The 24,222-nt window shown below is 38.4% G+C and overlaps 1 protein-coding gene across 7 annotated transcripts in view; it reads left to right on the top strand.

Annotated features, from left to right (window-relative positions):
- GLIS3 (GLIS family zinc finger 3) overlaps nt 1-24,222 on the top strand; it is a 665,074-nt gene that overhangs the window by 245,513 nt on the left and 395,339 nt on the right. Inside the window, exon 1 of one of the 7 annotated variants that reach the window (XM_037148726.2) lies at nt 16,668-16,924. The exons of the other annotated variants lie outside the window; for them this stretch is intronic. The gene's annotated coding sequence lies outside the window, so the exon portion shown is untranslated. Of the gene's footprint in view, nt 1-16,667; nt 16,925-24,222 lie in introns of those variants that run through there. 7 annotated transcript variants of the gene reach the window in all.

Here is a 24,222-nt window from a genome sequence, read left to right as displayed (position 1 = left end):
TCTCCCACATGCAGGAGGGAAGACAGAGAGGTGCTGACTGCACTAGTGGTGGACAGGGGACTCTTGTTCTGCAATCGACTGTCTGGCTTCTCTTAGAAATGAGTGGCTGGAGACTCCTGGATATAATGAAACCTAAGGTCCATTGGTAGTCTCAGTTTCTAGGTTTCTGAGTTTTGTAGATTACTTGGTGCTGCTCATCTGTGCTCTTACAACCAAGGGGTAGGACCTAGGTTTTGGGGTCTCCATTCATGACAGACAGACAAGTACCTGGAGTGTTGGTAGGGAAGCAGGTTATAGTGAGAGGTGGCACACCCACAAGGGTCCACTGGTGTTTTGCTGGATGACATCTGGATCTTCTTCATGGTAAACTGAAGAACTGTGTTTAGAACTGTATCGGAGAAGCATAGAGGTTGAATTGTTACCATGTGTTAGGAATGTGGAAGGTTGCTTGGATAGAAAAAGAAAAGAAAGACAAGAACACAAGTAATGTTGTACTATGGTAGCCCAGTATTTTGTCTGTAAGTGGCTTCAAATTTTAATATGTATTTACATTTATTATTGTAGTGATTAAAAAAATCAACAAATGAGACATAAAACCATTCCCAATTCTGCCACTTAAAATCAACTGGTCTAATTTTCTGAACTGATTTATGAGTGAACGTGGATCCCCTTAGTGATGATCTCTTCAGAAGCAAAGTCCATCTCTCAAACATGTTAATGTACTCATTGTGAATATTTGTTTTTTAAAGTAAACTTTTTATTTTTGAGTAATTTTAGATTTACAGAAAAATTGATAAGCTAATCAGAGACAAAGCCCCAAAGACAAGCCCCTGCACTTCCCTGTAGGCCAGCTATTTGACTCAGGTTGGTAAAGGGCCAGTGATAAACTTTATGGTTCCCAGTCATATCTTACTGGCCAGTGGTATCTAAATGACCTTATATTACATTTGTTAAAACTCAGAACACAGCATTGGTATATTACTAGTAACTGAACTCTAGACTTTCTTCAGATTTCATAAATTCGTTGTGGATTTTTTTAATCTATGATTTTCTTTAAGTTATCTTTTGAAGTTTGATATTTTGTATACCAGTTTATTTACTTAAGTAATGTTTTCTCCCTTTGAAAACAAAAAATATATTTTTAATTGTAGAAATTAGGAAAATACTGAAAAAATATAAAAATAAAATAAAATGAATGATAACTCTATACTTGTCCTAAATTTGTGTTGTATGTAAATATATATGTATTATTAAATGAAATTTCAGTATGTCTACAGTAGAATTTTGAGTTGCATATTCTTCATATACTATTCTGTAGGAGAAACTTATTTAATTAAAAATCTTCAAATCAAATGTATAATTTTTAAAAAGTCAGAGTTTGTTGCGTAATTACTCATTCATCTATTGATAAATAACACTTAAGCCCTTCCTAATTTTAGTTACTATAAAATTTATGTGAATTATGTTACGCTGATCTTCTACCACTTCTCTGATGACGATCTCAGGTAGACTTCCTGGAGCGGAGCTGCTGGATCGGGGGGCTTGCCTTGATGCAGGCTGCTGCGTTACTGCAGAAACATGGCATCAGTTTATACTCCCAAAGTATCCTTTGAGGTACTCACTTTACTTTAGCAGCATTGAACATCATAATTTTTAATCTCTCACAATTTCATAGGTGAAAAGTTGGATGTCTTAATTATTGGGTTAGCCAAAAAGTTCCTTTGGTTTCTTTTTCCTTAAGATGGCTCTAGTAGTACTTAGTTGTCTTGAACTTCATTTGAAACAATTTTGGTAGCTGGTATTGTGACAACTCTCATATCAGCATGCATTAAGAAAAGATTGATCAAAATTGGTTAATTTTTGTGTAGCTATTTTGATATTAAAGATGGAAGAAAATAAGCAACATTTTGGCATATTATGTTTTATTATTTCAAGAAAGGTAAAAAGGCAACTAAAACACGATAAAAAAAGATTTGTGCAGTGTATGGAGAAGGTGCTGTCACTGATCAAATGTGTCAGAAGTGGTTTGTGAAGTTTACTGCTGGAGATTTTTCTCTGGATGATGCTCCGTGGTCGGGTAGACCAGCTGATGCTGCTAGTGGTCAGAGACATTAATTGAGGACAGTTAACGTCACACCACACAGGAGAGAGCTGACATGCTCAAAATATCCAAATCAATAAAGCTATTGGTGAAAATGAAAAATGTATCTTTATTTTATGAAAAAAAACCACATGGCCTTTTTGAACAACCCATTATTTTAATTTACGTTTCTCTATTACTAGAGTTGACCAGATAAATATTCACCTACATTTTCTTAGCTTATACAAATTGACATTTTACACTTAATATTTTAAATCATCACTAATTACATTTACATTTCTGAAAAATATGACATAAATATCTAAAAAGACTTTTTCCACGAGGTCAGTGTTTCCCCTGACTCTGAGTAGATATTGGCTGTCCTGTCCTCACTGGACTGAGGTGTTCTGTTTTTAAAGAAGTATCTCTATCTCAGATTACTTATTGCTTCCACTTACTTCTCTGTATCTTTGGCCAGTGCTGTTATTATTTTACCCTTAGAACCTTTTTATTAAGGGCTTGGGAAAATTTCTAATCTTTTTATTCCAAAAATGTCTTAGCTTTTCCAACTGTTCAGATGAACTTTGGAACATTTTTTTTCAATTCCCAAAGAGGAGTATATACTATCCAATTGCTTTAGAATTGCTAGTTTTCTCAGTCAGTAACAAGGCATGTTTGTCAATTCAGTCTTTTAAAAAAATGCTGTATTTTTCAAGGTGATTTATGTTTTTCTTTAGATGAATTTAACATTTCTTATTAAAGTCACTTTCTATTTTGTTGCTGTTGTGAAAGGAATCTTTGTCACTGCATATCTACCACACACCTAGAGCTTGAATCTGTGTAAATTAGTGCCTAGCACATACCTGACCATGCCAGAAATAGTAAATAAGTGTTTGTTGAAATGAGTAATAGATTTTTGTAAATTTACCTTGTTATGCAGTCACTTGAATTCTCTTATTAATTAGTTTTTCAGTTCATAATCTTGGATTTTCTCACTGTACTATTATATTTTCTAAGTAATGACAGATCTATTACTTATTTTAATATTTAAATGTTTTGTTTCATGTCTTATTGAATTGTCAGTATCTCCCCAAATAATGCCGTTAACCCCCAGAACATTATATTCAAATTTGATTTGATGATTGTGTGTATTTGTATTTATAGATCTTTCCTTATATATTACAAAATTAAATATTTTATACTTAGATATACACTTTTTATCAGGTAAATAATATATCTCTTTATTTTTCTGTTTCTTTATACCATGAGATTATTATCTTGTTTGAGTTCATCTTTCTTTTGTTTATTTTAGAACAACTGTCTTTTGAGCTTTAAGGACATGTCCCCTTCAAATAGCTGGTTTTGGCTGATGAACCATTGGCAGAGGGACAGACAGCTATTGAGATAATCCAGGCAGTTGTGAGATTTAAGGTTGGTGGGATACTGGAGATACTCACCAGATGGCAGAGAGAGGCTATTTTCATGGCGTTTTGGTATGCACTGAATTCATGAAGACCAGGGCAAAGAGCACTGTTGAGGTGTTTTTTTTAAACCCACGGTGTTTAGATACTTAGCTGTTTGAGTGACAAGACGTATTGAATAGATGATTTAACAACTTCTCACAACTATATTGTCTTATACTTAAACTGAAGTAAATGTGAGCTGGCTTATTTATGGTAAAGCTGCTTTCATTGCTTGTGGTGTCAGCATTTGCAGAAAGGATGTGAAAAAAGCCTGAGGAAAGCGACAGAGACTATCTCAGATGATATTCGTTAAAACAAATGAAATATAATTTAGAGTTATGTCAAGAGTTAAAAGGAACAGAAGTTGAAGAGCCTGTTGAAGAACTCCAGATAGGTTCTACAATGGACTCCATGAAGTTTGTTTTAGGAAATGACAAGAGGAAGAGGGTGAGACCTTTCTTACCTTTTACCTTAGCAAATTACCTATCAGGTTGCCTTTAGTTAGCAGCGGTGGGGATCCTGAATGTAGCCTCAGCTTGGAAAATACCTTAGTACAGTGGTGGCTGTGGCTTCCTCAGCAGTTACTCAAAACTTAAGTTGTAGTGGGAGCCATTAGAAACCCTGAAACAATCGAAAGTGGCACTTAGAGAGAATGCATGTAAGTTATGTTCATACAAGATCCCCTGTGGAGTTGTGGAAATATTTTATCTTAAACAAGATCTTGAAACACTCTTCCTATCTGCGTACCTTGTGAATACCGTGTGGCCCCACTACTCCTGTAGGAAGTGACTGATTTCACATATAGTGGTTTGTGTGTGCTGCTGCATGTCAAGTGCTGATCAGCAAAAGCAGTATTGACCAGGTAAAATGCAAGCAGTATTTTAAGAGGATTTATTGCTTCTTAGACTCATTTGAAATGGCCTGTACTTACAGTGGGTGTTTCTTTCCTAGCAGATAGGGGAGGTTAGAAAACATAGCCCTTTTCCCTGATTATTCTTTTTATAGTGGCTAAATCAAACTGGAAAAGGAAAATTAAGTGCCTGAGTAAGGAATACAAGATGTGAGAGTGCAAAAAACTTGCAAGCTTTAATTACTCTGATGGTCAGTGGCAATCCTGCATTCAGGCCTGTCCTGCTCAGTACAGGGCAGTCTGACACACTCTGGTGCCTGAGAGATGAAGAGAGGTCCCCATCCTGGGGGCATTTAATAAGTAGGGAACGTTTAACTATGAGGCAAGACTAGGGTTTTAACAGAAATATAAAATATGGAGGAGCCCAGAGGAACTAGAGGAACGGAAAAGGTGAAGAATAACAATGCATTTGGTTTGCATTAATAAATTATATTAACTTCCAAACAGCCCTTTCTCCATGTCATCAGGGCCCTAGAGAGTTGCTCCTTTATTTCCATCCTTATCGGTCCATGTATTCTCATCTCTTTATTCATTTCCCTTAGTAAAAACTGCTCAGCATCCACTATTTCATCCTTACATGTATATAGCTCCTTGTATTTTCCAGACTGCATTTATAAGACTGTCTGTCTTATTTTCTGTAAGAAACACCATGAAGTTAGTAGGGCTGATGTTGTGGTTCTTATGTTATAGATATAAAAGTTGAAAATGGCCCAGAGTCAAAAGCTGGAAAGTGGTGAATTTGGACCAGAATTTGGGTTTTCGGATCCCCTAAGCAAGTGTGACTGTTTCCTTTTGTACAACATTTAATCCTGTGTGGAATGCTAAGGACTGTGGGCCATGATCATCTCTTCTCTGAGAGAGGTGACACCCTTTGTGGGGTCCGAGGTCACAAACCTACTAAGCAGTAAAATTTCTATTAACCAGAATCATCTGGACTGGTAATTGCTTAGATAATTAAACAAAAACTTGGTTCAAGTGGGAAATTATCAATATAAAGCTGCTATATATACATCCCTTAAACATGTTACAGTAACTTAAAACATTTAAATGCATATTTATTTATCAGTCTTTCAATGTAGGATTAAGGTCTTTCCTTTGATTAAGGGTTTTCTTGGCTCCCACTTCAGCCATCTGTGTCACATAACTCTTCTATAATTAAAATTATTGACTTCTTTAATGTGGAGTAAGAACTTAAAAACATTTGTGAGGCAGTCTTTGACTCTGATGTAATTTTCATTAAAAAACCTGTCTTCCTTTTTCTACTCATTTTATGTAATCTTTAATTAAAGTATGTAAATATGACAGCATATAACTGTCATAAACACGTCTGTCATAAACGGGTTTGGGAACAAACACAATGACTCTTGGTAAATACCCAGCTCGATTGGTGTTTACTGGTGTATTAGAAAGTGCTTCCAGCCAAGAGCATTCATTCTGCCATGGGCAACAGTCAGTGTATTTCACAAAGGAAATGGAAGACATCAGTCATTCCGGTGAGTTGATTAAGAGAGATTCATCCTCAGTTTAATGTATAGCAGCGTATACCACTAAATAGGTTCAGAGTGCGGGTAGGTTGAGGTGGTCTAGGAAGATAAAGGATAGCTTTGGAAAGACAGTTGGGGCAGGAAGGATGGTTTGGGTTTAGGAAGAGGCGTTCTAGTTGTATGTGCATGCCTCTGTGTGTGTGTGAGTGAGAGAGAGGGTAGTCAGGGAATGGCTCGGTGCTCAGCAAAGGAAAGAAATATATTTCTTTGGAACATAAAATAGTCAGCAGTCAGATAGATCAACTTGCTCTATTCCAAAACCCTCTTTTAAATTCCACCTCATGAAGGAAATCTTCTCACATCACGTGAGTTTGGAGCAGCTTTTGATTAACTTCCTAATGTAAATAAAATCATTCTAGTTAGAAACTTAGTCATTTAGTCTCGCATCCTCAAGGTGGATTACACCTAATCCATCCCAGACAGATGAAGGCCTACCCTATTTTAAGAAAACTTCCAGGGAGGCATTTATGATTTCTTTTCATGATCTACTCTGATGTTCTGGCTCTCTGTAATAACCTTTAACATATTTAAAAAGTGATTATTACATCATTCTTCCGATATCTAGGCTGAATTATCCCAAAGTGAGAGAACCATCATTTCATGTATTTTTTTATCTTTAAATTTACTAAGCAGAAAGGAAGAGAGATTACAAAGCATAGATTTTCCATCTCCAATTTCAAATCAGCCATGAAGGGTGTTAATATTAAATGTGTATGTCTATATTACTTTGTAGATGCATGTACATAAATATGAATATGAATACGTGTCTAAAATGTAGCATATACATATAGTATAGACATATGAATGCACACACATACAGGCACACATGCCATAACTTTTGGAAACAAAATAAATCTGATCAGATAAAGGTGCTGAAAGCAATCTCACAGGTGTAACTTGAAAGGATGTCGAGGCTCTGTCTGCCAAGGTCACCTGACAGCAGGGCAAAGAAAAGTTGAGTGTTCGATACCTTTTCACCTTGACCACATCCCTCTTCCAGCTGATCCTTTCCAGTTACTTCCTCCTCCTTCCGGTACTCTGTAGTGTGTCACAGGTTAAACAAGATCTGAAAACCTTCATACCTGTTTGCTGAGCTCGCCTTGATTATTAAGTGGGTTTGCTACTAAAACTAGATGGAAGTATCAGTCCCCATTGGGTTGTTTCTTAAGAGAGGAATTCCTAGAGAGGGAAGGCCTAGAAGACAGAAGGTCTTGAAGACCCTGGACCCTGAGTGTCTAATGTGGACCAAGGGGTTGCAGGGTTAATCACGGTAGTTGTCTGGTCTGGGACACAAAGCTGGGCTTCTGCGTATGCCAGGCTTACCTAGAGCAGCACTGTCCTGTAGAAACACAGGGTGGGGCAAAAGTCGCTTTACAGTTGTGAGTGTGTGAAACAGAGTTTCTTCTTGTATTAATATTCATTAATGTGTTCTTTTCCATACAAACAACTGGAAATCTACTTTTGCCCATTGCTGTATAATGTAAATCACACACACACATGAGCTACACATGTAATTAAAAATTTTTAGTAGCCACATTTAAAGAAGTAAAAAGAAACAAGTGAAATTAATTTTAATAATAGTTTATTTAATACATTATACCTAAAATATTTTAATATGTTATCAATGTAAACATTTACTAATGAAATATTGTACTGATTTGTGCGCTAAATTTTATGTATCTGGTATTTAATTTAGTGCTTTCCTAATTTAGAGTAGCCACGATTTAAGTGCTCACTAGGCACATGTGGCCGGTGGCTCATCTGTTGGACAGTGTGGGTCTAGAGAGTGCCCCAAAGGAAGGACAAGGAGTATGTGGTCTCGAAGCACTGGACCCCTGTTGTTAGAGAACCTGCCTCAGCCACGGCGGCTCCATGGTATGTGTTGGTCATGCTCCGTAAGTAGCAGGAATCAGTGTTTTGTTGAGCACGGGGCTTTGGAATGTCACTGTGTGTTTGATTTCACTTCAGAGGAAGCAGCTTGATTTCTATAGAGCTCTGAATAAAGAGAATTGTTCCTCAGAAAGAGAGTTGTTGAGCAATAAGTATAGGATTTCCTGGATAATGGCCAAGCCTGAGCAGGTTTTCTATAGATTGGTTAGCACACATTTTCCCACTTCCTGGAGATGCCCTAGAATTAGAAGGTGAAAAACAGCCACGAGTTATAGTGGAGGCCTGTAAGATACCATGTTCCTGAAACTGACCAGGTTGGAAATTGTTCCCAGGGGTCCAGAATGGGTAGGGAATGTGTGTCCACAGCAACAAACGGACTTCCCCCACTGCTCAGACCCCTGGGACACTCCTGCGAGTTCCTTTTCATTACTGAGGGACTCAGAGCCACAGATACATAGGGTATAATTTCACTGTAAGACTTAGGAAAAGAACAGCAGTATTATTTTTGTATTAAACAAATGGGGGCATATTATGAGTATAGTGCAAAGTTCCCTTGTGTTTTAAAACGTAAGTTAAAAACCCTGGCCAGTGTAGCTTAGTTGGCTGGAGCTGTGTTCCATATACCAGTAGGTTGCAGGTTCGAGTTTTGGTCAGGGCACATAGGTAGATTGAGGCTTCAATCCCCGGTTGGGGCACATGTGGGGAGACAAACAACCTATGTTTCTCACATCAGTGCCTCTCTCCCTTCCTCCCTCCCTCCCTGCCTCTCTCTCCCTCCCTTCCCCTCTCTAAAATCAATGAGCATGACCTTGGTTAAAAAATTTAAAAATCATAAGTAAAAAAAATTGACGGTGAGTTGCTTTGGGACACTACATCTTTTTCCTTGGGCATGGAGCTCATTCCCTTTTGCTTAGTCAGAATACTCGTAGAGGGACTGCCTTTTCTTGAGTTTGATGCACCTTCATGTTCCAGAGTATGCACAGAAGGGCAAGGAAACTCTGGTGTGGTCATAATTATAAAGGGGGATTTTCCAAAGGTCGGGGGGAAGTTCATTTGAAATCAGGTATTTTGAAAGAAAAGGACAACATGTTCCTGTTATGATTAATTTCACTAAAAACTTAGTTTAAAAAATAGATACACACATATTTATTTCCTCAGGGTAAACAAAGTTCTTTTTTCCCCCCAATGTAATTATTTTTATTTGACTATTTCTTTTTTAAAATATATTTTATTGATTATGCCATTACAGTTGTCCCATTTCCCCCCTTCATTCCCTTCCACCCTGCACACCCTCTCCCATCCCCCTTTGGTTCATGTCCATGTGTCATAAGTTCTTTAGCTTCTACATTTCCCATACTATTCTTGCCCCCCCATCTATTTTCTACCTACCATTTATGTTACTTATTCTCTGCACCTTTTCCCCCTCTCTCCTCCTCCCACTCCCCTGTTGCTAACCCTCCATGTGATCTCCATTTCTGTGGTTCTGTTCCTGTTGTAGTTGTTTGCTTAAGTTTGTTTTTGTTTTAGGTGTGGTTGTTAATAATTGTGAGTTTGCTGTCATTTCACTATACATGTTTTTTTATCTTTTTCTTAGGTAGTCCCTTTAACATTTCATATAATAAGGGCTTGGTGATGAAGAACTCCTTGAATTTGACCTTATCTGAGAAGCACTTTACTTGCTCTTCCATTCTAAATGAAAGCTTTGCTGGATAGAACAATCTTGGTTGTAGGTCCTTGCCTTTGATGACTTGGAATACTTCTTTCCAGCCCCTTCTTGCCTGTAAGGTCTCTTGAAATCAGCTGACAGTCTGATGGGAACTCGTTTGTAGGTGACTGTCTCCTTATCTCTTGCTGCTTCTAGGATTCTCTTCTTGATTTTAATCTTGGGTAATGTAATTATGATGTGCCTTGGTGTGTTCCTCCTTGGGTCCACCTTCTTTGGGACTCTCTGAGCTTCCTGGACTTGCTGGAAGTCTATTTCCTTTGCCAGATTGGGGAATTTCTTCTTCATTATTTTTTCAAATAAGTTTTCAATTTCTTGCTCTTCTTCTTCTCTGTCTGGCACCCTTGTGATTTGAATGTTGGGATGTTTAAAGATATCCTGGAGAGTTCCTAAGCCTCTCCTCATTTTTTTGAGTTCTTGTTTCTTCATTCTTTTCTGTTTGGTTGTTTCTTTCTTCCTTCTAGTCCACTTCATTGATTTGAGTCCCAGTTTTCTTCCCATCACTATTGGTTCCCTGTGCATTTTCCTTCATTTTGCTTAGCATAGCATTCATTTGTTCATCTAATTTGCGACCAAAGTCAACAGTTCTGTGAGCATCCTGATCACCAGTGCTTTGAACTGTGCATCTGATAGGTTGGTTATCTCTTGTTCGCTTAGTTGTATTTGCTCTGGGGCTTTGATCTGTTCTTCTGTTTGGGCCTTTTTTTTTTTTTTTTGGTGTTCACCAGGGTAGGGCAACCCAGTCACTGTGTTGTGATGCAGTATGTGGGGAGGAGTTAGAGAGGGAACAGTGGCGTTTGCTCTGGTCCCTGTCAGATTTCAGTCTCTTCCGCTGCTTCTCCCAAGCAAAGTGGGCTGTTCTGGTGCTGATTCCCATGTGGGTGGGCTTGTGTATGTTCTAGGACCCTGTGGGTCTCTCCAACAAATTCTCCTGTGAGGCTCGGAGTCTTTCCTGGCACCTCAACCCCCACAGGTATTTTCAATAGGTGTTTTGAGGCTTTATTTCCCTGAATTGGAGCCCTGGGTTGCGCTGTCTCGCTTCCCAGTTTTGCCTGGTTTATCTGCGCCTGAATGTGGGACTGTCAGTCTGCCAGCTGCCTTGCATGCCACTCCCCTCCACAATCCACAACCTTGCTGGGTTCGCCCGCTGCAGTCTTACACACCTGAGTCCATCAGCTGCTGCCTTGCATGCCTGGGGTCCAAAAGCCACCACTTTTTTTTTTGCTGACACACCTCTCTGCCTGGCTGGTAAACTCCACCCCTCCTACTGGTCTGGACGAATGTGTCTATTTTAACTAATTGGTTTTTGGACTTTCATACAGTTCAGTTTTCTGTCAGTTCTGGTTGTTATTTTGTTTCTCAATTGTTGTACTTATTTTGGTTGAGTGAGAGGCACAGTGTGTCTACCGACACCTCCATCTTGGCTGGAAGTCTGACTATTTTTTTTACAAATTTTGATGAATATGGCTGTATCAGATAGTTGTTTTATTCCCTTCAGGGTTTCAACTTTTATGTTAAACCTTTTCTAACATTTTTGCTTTACTCTGCTTATAAGAAAAATGCATACTGATTATATGAAAAGTTATCTACTAATGATATTAGTACCATCTTGCCTTGTTTATAATTGTTGCTATTTGAGCAAAATTTGCTGGAGGGAAAACCTTGAGCATAACGTAAATTATAACTCCAGCCTTATAATAATCTTTTTTTATGATTATTGCTGTTTAAAAAATATTTTCTGAAGGAAAAACCTTAGGAATAGAGGTTTGAATTTCTGATTTAGGTGATGAAATAATTATAAGAGAGTTAAAAGATATGTCCACCACTTATATGTTATATAATTATCTATTATAGTTTTATCCAGCAATTACAATTGAAAAAAAGATCAAGTTAAATGGTTGCAGAAATAATTTAGCATGAAAAATCCCCTAAAAGGAAAGAGAGTAACTTAGTGCAATAGCATAATGCAGACGGATGCGACAGGGGCTATCACCCCTTATTCCAATAAAAGATCTGAAGATTCAGGGTTGGGAAGCACGGGTGTTGCCCATTGACAACACCCCTGAAATCCAGCAATCACTGGGGGGCAGTGCCCATTCCCATGGTCCTCTTTTCCACTGCACCTGCATATAGCCTCACCGTACTTTAAATCAGCTGTTGGTATAGTCAAGTGGAAATCTATTTAATATCCTAGATACAGTCATGTGGGGGCGACTTCTCTGCGAGTCCCCCCAGTGTCATTGACATGCTTGAATGAGTAAATATGGCCGAGACAAGATGAGATCTGTTTGGGGAGGAGGAGTGGGCTGTGGCCAGTTTCTCTGGGGAAACAAAGGCCAGCAGTGGCCAGTTTCTCGGAGGAGAAAAAGGCCCCGAGCACCCTCTTCCATAGCCTTTTATTGGGTTGTAATATACAGGAATACAAGGCGACAAGGATCAAACAGTAGATAACATTACAAAGAGATCTGAGGGCTTCAAAGTCTGAGTCAGTGTCTGTCAGGAAGAGAATTGCAGAAACTTTGGGAGACATACTCATTTCCTCTTGGACCCTTATTATATGAATGAAAGCACTCTTAGCAGAGCAGATTTCGCAGATTTATCAGCAAGTCTTTGTGATGCCAGATTTCCCCCCAGGACACGCTCTAGCAAGGCAAGGAGCTGCACCTCTCCCCATCAGGTATTCAGGCTTAAGGGGATTAGAGCTAGGAAACCCTTCTCCCAGAGGACATGGGGACTCAGGCTTTGTCAAAGTCGGGGGTTGCAATGGACTCTCAGAGTCCATTGCTCTTTGTTGCAGCCCCCCCCCAGTCCTTCCATGAAGGTCTCCCAAGTGATTGAGTCTGGCTTAGGTTGCCCCCCACTGTGAGGGGTCTTACCCATTATTGACTTCTGACCAAGCTTTGGGGACAGGGAGAGGAACTGAGGTAGCGTTTGCTACCAGAGACAAGCTTTGTCTCCTGTGGCTGGCATTCCAAAGGTCATCTTAGCCACAAGGGATAGAGCTACAATTCCTAAAACTAGGCAGAGCGGTCTACTACACAGTCTAAAAAGAGAAGGGGAGTAGGTGATGGAGAACCACAGAAACTGGATGGATCACTATTTTAGTGATGCTCTCTGAAAAGGAGGGGATGGGACCTATGATGAGCAGGTCCTCTATGCTCTACAGCTCCCAAAGCCCAGCTTTCTGTTCTATTGAATAAAAGGAAAGAAAACACTAGTGCATTGGTTCTTGATTTTGATACCAAGATCTCAATGACTGCCATTTGTTGGGTTGTCACAAATGTTTTCTCATCAATGACTGAAGTACCAGGGTTGGCTTGGAAGTCTCTAGGAATGGCACAGAGCCTAGTGCCCATGACCTATGTCTGCCCACAACGATATAGAAGTATGGGAACTTCATCTCACCCAATCACATAGCAAGAGAAGCTATGCCTACTGTGGCTAGAGACAGCAACCGTCCACTAACTTGTTTTGAACTGGCTTCCTCATGGAGAGGAATTCACAGCAGTAGCAGTTGCAGCTGCAGTAGTTAAAGTAGTTACAGTCCTTCCCTCTGCTGGTCTTTTCAAATGTCTGAACCCCAGGGAAAGTCTGACTCACACAATGCTTCGGGACATGAGTGCTTGTAGGTTTAAATAAAGCCAACTCTGGTAGAAAGGTGTCAAGAGACACACAGTACAGTAGATAGAAAGTGCCTGACTCACAAGGAATGACACTCAGGGAGAGCACTTGTTCAGAACACTTCATTTTCCTGTTATCAGTAACTAAGAGAAAACTGCCTATAAACATTTATTGTGCTGCCTGTAAATAGTTAAAATTTCTTTGGTTGCTAAATGGAGGCCTTCTGAGTTCAGTAGCCACAGTGGTTTCAGCACTGCAGGGTGGGGTAATATTTGGCACTTGATTTTCTTTCTCTCTTTTTTTCTAATTGTAAACTTGTAGGACTAGGTATATTTCAGGAAGGATGTTAGAATGATGGGAGTTGATTAATAACTCATGGGGGTAGGCTGGCTTGTTCTCAAACCAAAAGGAGTGTATTCACATTTATATCACTCTTGCTAGCAAAGTAACAATTTCCTCTCCTTATGTGTCAGTCTGTTCTGGGCGGAGGTTAGGTATAGAGGAAAGTAAATACTGAGGTCCATTAAGAGATTACCTCTCTACCTTTTGGTCTTCCTTTTAGCCACATTGTTCCACATTGTCTCTTAGTGGAATAAACTTCACATCAAATAGGCTAAGGCCCAGTTCCTTTCTCAGGGAGTGGTCCTAAAACCTTAGCTCTGACACTGTGCTCATTGGTATGGAAAAAAGGGTGGCGATAGGAAATTTTGGGGAAAAATTTTTGTTCTAGAACATTCTTAGTTAGAAATTCTGAGGAACAAGATCTGGACAGTAACCAGTCAAAGACAGAGGGAAAGGCACATATGAGGGATTCAGCCTGCCGGTGTGAAACCCACTGGGCCAGTGAACTGAGGGAGGGAAAGTTATTTAAAACCACCCTAGTGCACTGTTGCTGGGATTGCATACTCATACAACCACTATGAGAAACAGTATGGAATTTTCTAAGAAAACTAAAAGTGGATCTGCCTTTTGACCCAGCAGTTCCACTGCTAGGATTATATTCTAAGAACCCTGAAACACCAATCCAAAAGAACCTATGCACCCCAATGTTCATTGCAGCACAATATACAATAGCCAAGTGTTAGAAGCAACCTATGTGCCTATCAGTAAATGAATGGATAAAAAAACTATGGTACATTTACACAATGGAATTCTATGCAGCAGAAATAAAGAAGGAGCTCCTACCCTTTGCAACAGCATGGATGGAACTGGAAAGCGTTATGCTGAGGTGGTGAAAGAGAAATGCTATATGATCTCACCTTTAACAGGAAGCTAAACAACAAAACAAACAAGCAAGTGAAATATAACCAAATACACTGAAGTACAGAACAGGCTGACAGGGAGGGACCAGAGGGGAGAGGGGAGGGAATTTCAGGGGAAAAGCGGAAGGATTTACAGGAACTAGTATAAAGGACACATGGACAAAAACTGGGGGGGGGGGGGGGGAAATGGGAAGGAGGGGGGCACTGGAGGGTGGGCTGGGATGGGAGTAAAAGACAGAAAACTGTACTTGAACAACAATTAAAATAAAGTGTTTAAAAAAAACCCACGCTGACTGGATAAAGCACTGAAGTAGCAGAGGACTGGAAAAAAGAAAGTATGCTTCCAGTGTTCCCAAAAACAGGAAGAGAGAAATGAACTCGTCAGTTGTTATTCTCTCAATTTAAACAAGTGAAACAGTGGGAAAATATTGCAAAACAAAAGGCATGGTTTAAGAGAGGGTTAATCGGGGTTGTGAGAATCAGCAGTTTGCTAAGTCATATTCAAAATTTGCATTTGTGAAATCTCAGGGAAAAAATGGTAATAGAATTTGGTAGTTAAATTGTTACACTAAAATAGCTGGATCTGTGGTTTAAAAGAGTAATTAATCCAGAATGATAAGATTCCAGTTCTAGGTTTTTAGCCATGCCTCAAGGTTCACTACTGAGCTGCAAGTAGAGATTTCTTCTGACTGTGACTTAAAACTACTGTTTTTGTATATATATTTAAAAATATTTGTAGTCGTAGTATGGACTTAATTTGTATTTTAATTTTTTCTCAGTTAATGTAAATTGCCATGAGTGGTTAGTTCATGTTATAATTTTAATGACTGTGTAATATATCCAGAGACTGTACTTATTTAACTATGTTGTGTGTTAGATATTTATGTCATTCCAAAGGGCATTTTTGCTATTACAAATAGTTTGCTGTGAACATCCTTGCATACTATTTCATTACCCCTTATTTTGGATTATTTCCTTAAAATTACTTTTGAACAGAATGAGTGAAAGAAATGGGCATCTTGATGACTCTATCCTTTGCAAAAATGCTTTCTAAAACATTTCTACAATTATACCTGGTGAAGTAAGAGTGTATGTAACTACATTGTGTGACAGATTCCCTGGGTTTAATGCAAATGAAAGAGATTTTCACCTGAGGTGATGCTGAGTCATTCCAAAGGGAATCTTGGTCTTAAAAAATACTTTTAACGAATTACTGTGGACAAAAGCAAGAAAAGCAAAGCATCTGTCAGTCAGAAGTTTTAGATAGCCTCTGATGGAAGGATTTATTTTAGCTTTACATTGTCTTATTTTAAGAATTTTGGAGCCTAAAAAGTGGGGAGTAAATACAGTGTAATACATTGAGTTTGTTCTATGTGTGATAGAACCTTAAAAATCTCTCACACATAGTGGGGCTCAGTAATATCTGTGAGTAAATGAAATGCTCTGGGAACCTTGTCACTGAAAGTAACCCTGAAATGGCTGTTTTTTGACTGAGTGGTGCAAATTAGCCTGTTCTATTTGAACTTTCAGATAGTTTTCCACCCAGGTTTTCTTAAAATGAGATATGTGTCTACAGTTCACTGTTACAGCCAATATTTGCAAATACTGTAACAAGAAACTATTTAAACATAGCAACAAATATGCAATCTCTCATATCCCAACCCATGTGGAAAAGGGAAATATTTCTTAAAAGTGGGAATTCTTAATATTATAAATTGTTTCGTTGGAGCAGGAACTATTTTAAAAAGTCACAACTTTAATAAGTGAAGGAGACATACTGATGTAAACCACAAACATATTTAGTGCATGAGATCATTCAGACTCCTCACCTTCAAAACAAAAGATTTTCTCTCTTTTGGCTTTTCCCTCCCTCCCTTCCTCCCTCCCTTTCTTCCTCCTTCCTTCTTCCCTCCTCCCCTCTCTTCCTTCCTTCCCCCTTCCTTCCTTCCTTCCTTCCTTCCTTCCTTCCTTCCTTCCTTCCTTCCTTCCTTCCTTCCTTCCTTCCTTCCTTCCTTCCTTCCTTCCTTCCTTCCTTCCTTCCTTCCTTCTTCTCCTCTCCTTCCTTCCTCCCTCCCTCCCTCCCTCCCTCCCTCCTTCTTCTCTCTCTTTTTTTTTTTTGACAACCACATCAAGTTTTCCTGGCGGTGGCTGGGAGCAGTGCTCCAACTACTAAGCTGTGTGAGAACAGCGAACTTGGTCAGCAAGGATCATTTGTCTGCAGTTGTCAACAATGGCTTGTTTTACTAGGAACAATGACTATGCAGGTTTCTGTGGAGTGTTGTGTGCAAAAGCGTTAATCAGTAAGCAGCTTGAGCCATACTCAAAATCTCTTTTCCATAGTTATTTTGCTCTTTAGAGGTGATTGTTGTCTCTGTCAGTTGGCGCTATCTGAAAAAGAAGTTCATCAGTATTCTGGGATGCTCTCTACAGAGTAAGCTTGACTCAGTCCTCTCTTTCTTTCTTTTGGTTCTCTTTAATCAGTTTTTACCAGCGTACAGCTTGGATACTATTGATGTTTAAGTCCAGCATACAGCTTGGATACTATTGATGTTTAAGTACAGTGAAGTGATTAAATGATAATGATCTTGGTTTCCATCCAAGATGACAGATTTTTCTAGCTTTGGGAATACTTCAGTGGCTTGGATGGAGTGCATTTTACACACATACACACTCACACACTTCACACTCACAGAGGACCTTGATTCTAAGAAGTACAGAAAAGATGATGTTGGCCATTTAGAAGGGGTGCTAGTCTAAAGCTAGTAGGAGTGACTAGGGGTGAATTAATTCTTCTGCTCTGTTTGGCACTTACCAAAAGGACTGAATCATTGCAAGAAACATTCTGAGCTTAATTCCAGACTGGCTGAATCACTGAGATGAAGTTGTTAGAAATTAGAAGCTGATAAAAGTTTTGTTTTGAGTTCTAAGCAGTGCCACACATGTGAGTCTTTTCCCTGTACACATATTTCAGGAGATTCTTCCCAGCTTCTCCCAGTCATTGACCCCCTATTACATTTTTATTAAGTTCATGGAGGGCATCTTCCTCTGCCTGACTGAAGCAGGTGAGACTGATGCCAGGGAGTGTATGGAGTGCTAGGTTTTTGAATTCTTCCAGTTTTAGATAGTGTTTGTGAGGGGGCAAAATGTGTAGTGCCTAACAGCTTGGACTTTGACTTGGTCTAATGTCAGATACATCTATGTTCTAACCTTGACATTGTGTCTTAATAGCTGTGTGACCTTGAGGAAGTCACTTAACCTTTCAATATTAAGAATAAACACAAATACTGGATTAAATAATAGCTTACCACTAATTTAGCATTAACTGTATATTGAGCACTATGCCTAGTCATGTTATGTATGTTACCATTTAATCCTCACGGCAATGCATTGAGGTATGTCCTGTTATTTTTGATTTTGCAGATGAGAGAATTGAGACCCAGAGAGGTTAGAAAATCTTGTTGTAGGTGACGTAGCCAGTATGCAGCAGCGAAATGACTGCATCTCCTGAGCTATATTCAGTCCACTCTGCCATCCTGGCCTCCCCTAAATTCCCTGGTGTGAGGTCCTGTATACCAGCATTCCTGCTTCTGAAAGATTGAGTAGATGAGATAGTGAGAAAAGGTTGACCAAGGATCTCTCTCCCCTGATCCTAAACTTGTGATTGGCTTCCCACCTCCTAATGGTTAGAAAGCAGGTGGGAGTGTTTGGGCATAGAGCTGTAAGAAGTAACATTCTAAGTAATCTCTGGTCAGCGGTTTCCAACAAGTGGTGTAGATGTAGTGAGAAGTGGAAAGACATATAAAAGGTGGAGGCAACCAATAGGCAGAGTTCTTTGGGAGGGACCATGAAATAATTACGCCAGCCACAATGCAGGAAAACCCACGCAAGTCACTTTAGTCAAAGGTCTTTCAGCCATAAGGGTGAAGGTCTGAGGGTTTGTGTAGCTGCACCACAGCAGTTACATAACGTCTTGGAATGGAATCTTTATTCCTTGGAACATCCCATGAGCTCTGTAGACTTCATTATTCTTGAACAAAGCTTCCTTTAGCCAAAGCTGGAGGAAATTGAAGGAATTTCTGGACACCTCAAGATTGGCAAGCTTAGGATAATACCTGAAGAGGAGGGGTCAGTCCTGCTATAAAGTCCTTGCCTTAAAAAAAAAGATTTTATTTATTTATTTATTTTTAGAGAGAAGAGAAGGGAGAGAGAAAGAGGAGATAAACATTGATTTGTTGCCTCTCAAATGCACCCAAACTGGGGACCAAGCCCGCAGTCTAGGCATGCACTCTGACCAGGAATTGAACTGGTGAACTTTCACTTTGTGGGTTGATGCCCAGCCAATCAAGCCACAGCAGTCCAGGCAGTACTTTCCTTTTTGGAGGAGACCTGACCAGTATCTAGATGAGGCAATTCTGTGGTAATGGTGGCCAGCTGTAATTTCTGGATGTTTGAATGGAGATTATTACTGAGAAGCAGTAGTTAACTAAGAGAATTAGGAAGTCACTTCATCTGCCTTTCTTAGAGATTGAAAATAATGTCGCAATACTCCGTCTCTGCAAAAATGGTCACTTGTGTATTTATATTATTGGTACAAATTTAGGCAGTTGGTCATTGCTGATCATTTTCTGTGTTCATATAGGTATTACTATTATGTGTAGTCTTGAAAACAGAGTTGTTGATAATATTCTGGAGTAGAAAAGAAACTGGCCCAAACACATAAACATTTTGCAAACACACTGATTTTACTGGAGATATATTAAGATTAATTGTCTACTCTTTGGAATGGCCAAAGTTTGCTGGGTAAGTTTAACTTAATTACATTTTAGCGCCAAATGTTTAAATATGACTTAGTAAATGGAACTGTTAGGAGGAAAAAAGACAATAGGAATAATATAGGTAGTCCCTTAATTTTAGATGTCTTCCCTAGATCTTTCAACTTCTTTGTCTTCATTATGTGTACTTCCAGTAACCCCTAATGATAATGATGATGATGATGATGATGATAGCTGTTCTTTCATAGTGGTCCTCCTGTTGTTAGTCTTTGTATAATGATAAGGAAATTTCTTGTATATTAACCTGCAAACAAACCAGTAAGTTAGAGATTATGATTTAGATTTTAGTTAACACATTGGGATTCAGAAAATTACTTAGTTGTTAAAGTCACACAATTAGTGGCAGAGTGAGCACAGGAACCTGATATAGTGCTAGTTAGACTACTTTGTATCATTTTTAAAACAAATTTTTGTTTTGTAAAACAGTAAATTAAAACTAAAATTCATATAAATCTTATAGACATTGTTTCTACAGAAATTATTTCTCCTGATTTCTGATAACTCAATAAAAAAGTATTGTTTGGGAAAAATCAACTATTGTACGATACAGGAAAGGGCTTTAAGAGGAACATGATGTTGACCATAAAGACTTCATTGACTTTGTAAATGCCAGTTTTAAATCCCATGCCCTGCATTAGGTTCACTTGCAGTGTGTACTTTAATAGTATTTTCAGTGAAGGTCTGTGAGTAGGAACACCATTTAATAGTACTTCCTGTGAGTATCTCTGAGTGGTAAACTCTTGATCTTTGAAGGTTCCAAAATATTTTCATTTTGCCTGAGTGATAGTTTAGTTGGGCATAAAATTCTAGATTGACAGTAATTTCCTTCAGTACTTTGAAGATTTTAGCATTGTTGGCCACAATTTTGCTTTTCAGACTTTGCTAACCGTCTAACTGTAGTTATTTTAAGACTTTTGCTTTATTATGAGTTTTTTTAATCTCAGTGTATATAGTATGGATTTATCTTTAGTTATCCTGTTCATGCTTTCAATATAAGGGCTTGTTTCTTTCCTTTATTATGGGAGATTTTCTAAGTAGTGCATATTTGTAAATCCCTTTATTACTTTTTTCCCTGGAATTGTTATTAGAATGTAATTGTTATTAGAATGTAATGTCTCTCAATCTACCTTCTGACTCTCTTAATTGAACCTTAATATTTTAAAGAAAAATTGTTTTTCCCCCTTGTGCTTCCTTCTAGGTGAACTAAAATAACATACCCTTAGTATTCTAATTCACTATTTTTTTTACTGTGTCATATACAGATTTTTATCTTGTCTATTGAATTTTTTCAGTATACTTTTATTTCCAAGATTTAAAAAAAGATTTTATTCACTTATTTTTAGAGATAGAGGAAAGGAGGGAGAAAGAGAGGGAGAGAAACATTAATGTGCAGTTGCCTCTTGCACAGCTTCAACTGGGGACCTGGCCCACAACCCAAGCATGTGCCCTGACTGGGAATTGAACTGGTGACCCTTTGGTTCACAGGCCAGCGCTTAATCCACTGAGCCACACCAGCCAGGCCACTTCTGAGATTTTTATTTGTTTCTTTTTTATATATACCTGTTCTTATTTTGCTTTTTATTTTTATAAATTCATGCTTATTTTTAATGGATATTGCTTCTTTATTCATTGATTAATCATCCTAAACCTACTTATTTTAAACTCTTTGTCTAATTCTTCTATGAAAATAATTTCTGTTGAAGTAAATTCATAAGTTGATGCTTGATTTGACTTTCTTAGAATTAGATCCTTTTATATGTTTAGTATTTCAATGTGAAGATATATTTTAATGTGAGGGATTTTCACTTTTTGTATTGTTTCTTCACATTCTCCTTCCTTGACTAAATGCTTTTGCTGTTGTCTTTACCTGATGCCTCTGGCCCAGTTCATACTTGATAATTATTATATTGTTTAATATATTCCAGCTCTGTGATGAGTTGTGGAATATCACAGATTCATGAAGCAAGCAGGCAATCCGACTTGGTTACTCTCCTAAGACTTTTTCCTTCCTTCTCTATGCCCATAGATGGTCATAAAGCTGGAGACTTAGACAGTGGGGTCATTGGATATTTTTTCCAGCTTCCTTTCACAAATGTGGGTGCTTGGATATTTGCAGAGGAGCAAGGAAGCCTTGCCCAGTCCCTGGCTTCTAGCAGTAAGCTGGGCTCTGCCTCCATCTTGCATGTGGTGGTTCTGGCCCTCATACTCATCCAAGTCAAGCTCTCTGCACCACTGCCAATTTCTGGCTTGGGAGTCCTGTGTGCACTCCTTTATTTAAGTTTCTTTTCTGATCAATGGACATTTATCTTGTCTTTGAGATTGATAGTATGTTACAGATTTTCTTTTTAAAATTAAATTTTAAAGTGTAAAATATATATTTGGATCAGAGGAACTGTGTAGGAGCTCAGACCTATAGGGCTACCATGATCTGACTTGTGCCATTTTCACTTTGCTTGTTTTCCTGTGTTAAAGTTGTTTCCCCAGGAATGTGAGTTACTATTATATTGCTGGCTGCCTGTCTTTTCTTTTGCTAAATTGCTTCAAAAATTAAGGGATTTACTTTCTTCCTGGTATCAAAGTAGATTGGGCAATATTTAGAATAAATTTCATGACTGCCCTTTCAGTGCAAATATCAGTATTATCTCAAGTTAAGGACAATAATATTAAGAAATAAGTAAGTTTACAGAAATAATTCTCCAGAACCAATTTTCAGGAGATGTGACATTTGATATGATGTGTACTCAAGTATAAACTTCCACATGGCTTTCATGTGGAAATAGTTGAGAAATAGTTGAGAAAGCTTCATGAGTGCTTAGGGTTTCCCTTCTTTTTTTTTAAATGTGAAATAATATTGTAGTAAAGATATTGCTTATATCAGAGATTTAAAAAAAGAAGTGTTAATAAAACTGCAAATATTTTACTTTTTCACACCTTAATCAAATCTAAAGAACCAGAAAATATCCAAGCTTCAGGGTCTTTTTAAATGTACCTTGAGTACTTTGGGTTTGAAGGTGCCGTTGTGCTGTAAGCAACTTCTGTCCCTCTCTAAAGTCCCTGAAAGACCCACTGTAATTTTCCTGCCATTTCAGCAGGTTGTGCTCTTATGCCCAGACCCTGAACTCTGGTAACTGCTCATGGTAACCAGCCTCAGTTAGATCTCTTGAAATTCTTTCTTCCCATTATAGTAGTTTATGTCAACATCTGTTTTCAAAGTTGTTATTTATTGATTTGAAGTGCTTCTTAAAAATCTTTTGAAGGTTATGGGTGCGTGGTAAAATTTTCATGCTGAGTGTGTTAAGTAAAAGCAGATCTCCAATTATATCCTATTTCTTCAGGCCTCCTCCTCAAGATGGCCAGTGTTGCTCTTTCCTTGTGTGTCTTTGCTGACATCTTCTCTGGATATATGTGCACTTTCCCCCTTTAAATAAATTGCAGTGAATGGTATGCACTGTTCTGAACCTTGTTTTTTTACACCTTACAATTTACTTTGGAGCTCATTCTTTATCAGTATATATAAAAAAGCTGCCTTTTCATATTAAAGCTGCCTTATTAGTATTAAAAAGATGGGTTTTTGATACTAAAATTGTTAACTATTGCTGGAAACTTTGGTACTCAACAAAGCCTTTATTATATAGGCGCTGTTAGTGTCTATGGCAGGTGTGTTTTATGTTAAAGTAGACTGGACTTTGTCTATTCAGCCCTCCTGGTGGGCAGATTTTGAGCTTTGTATTTTTGTAAATAACAGAACAGAGTTTTGCTATATGGAAGGCAGTTCCCAAAGCAGTCTTTCAGTTCTGTGCTTTCAACAATAGGTGGCACCAGCAATTTCTGTATCTGGGCTATATGTAGATGTGAAACATCATCATTCTGATTATTTTTCATTTCATACTGTTGTGTTCACAGATTATTTAAAGCAAAGATGTGTTTACCTGAAGGCCAGTTGGCTTACAGAAGCACACACACACACGGGGATTAAGAAGCACTTTGGAGGCAGGTGCCTGTGATGCTGCACTGCCTTACTGCTGATGCCCCGTATTTATAGCAGTCATCTAGTGAGACTAGACATTTACATTATACATCAGATTAATTATGAATATGATTTTATATATAGGAAATAGATCTTTGCTGCAGGTGAATATTTTGGGACTTACTTTGGTGGAAACTTGGTCCTTGGCCACCCACAAGAGAATTTACCATCGCACTTAAGAGTCACATACTCTCATAGCTTTTACTGTGTCACATCTATGTTAAAAGTTCTCATTTCTGTCTCAGCCCTTCCTGCTACCCCATGCTCTCTGTCATCTGTACCTAGAATGTCCCTATAGGATTTGAAACACAACATGTTACAATTAAATTCATCATTGTTTCCCAGAGAACAGTTTCTTTTTCTTTATTTCTTTTTTTTAGGGAGAGAGGGATGGAGAGAGAGAGCGAGAGAGAGATAAACATCAATTTGTTGTTCCACTCATTTATTCATTCACAGGTTGATTTCTGTATGTGCCATGACTGGGGATCAAACCTGCAACCCTGGCATTTTGGGACAATGCTCCAACTAACTGATCTACCACCTAGGGCCAGTTTCCTTTTCTTGCCACCAAAGACTTCTGTTTACCACTTTATAATTTATCCTTTTGTTTTTAAAACATTTTTCTTTATTTATATGTTTTTTGACACTACAAGGTTTAGGTCATTTTATAACTAATTCTTCTGCCCACTGCCCTTTGTTTTTAAGTACAGGGAGAATAATCCTCCTGGCTTGAGAATGGAGAATGGATAGAGGAATCCTTAACAAGGTTTTCGTGGTTATGTGATCCAATTCAGGTGTGACATATACACATCCTTATGTCAGTACCTCTTTGCCTGTGTTCAAGTCCATGGCAACCCTTAGGTCCATGGG

This window comes from Artibeus jamaicensis, unplaced genomic scaffold (genome assembly GCF_021234435.1).
Source record: "Artibeus jamaicensis isolate MK-2021 breed Jamaican fruit bat unplaced genomic scaffold, CSHL_Jam_final scaffold_1964, whole genome shotgun sequence".
Taxonomy (NCBI): Eukaryota; Metazoa; Chordata; class Mammalia; order Chiroptera; family Phyllostomidae; genus Artibeus; species Artibeus jamaicensis.
The sequence above is the reverse complement of the archived record's forward strand: the minus strand, read 5'-3'. Positions and strand labels throughout refer to the sequence as shown.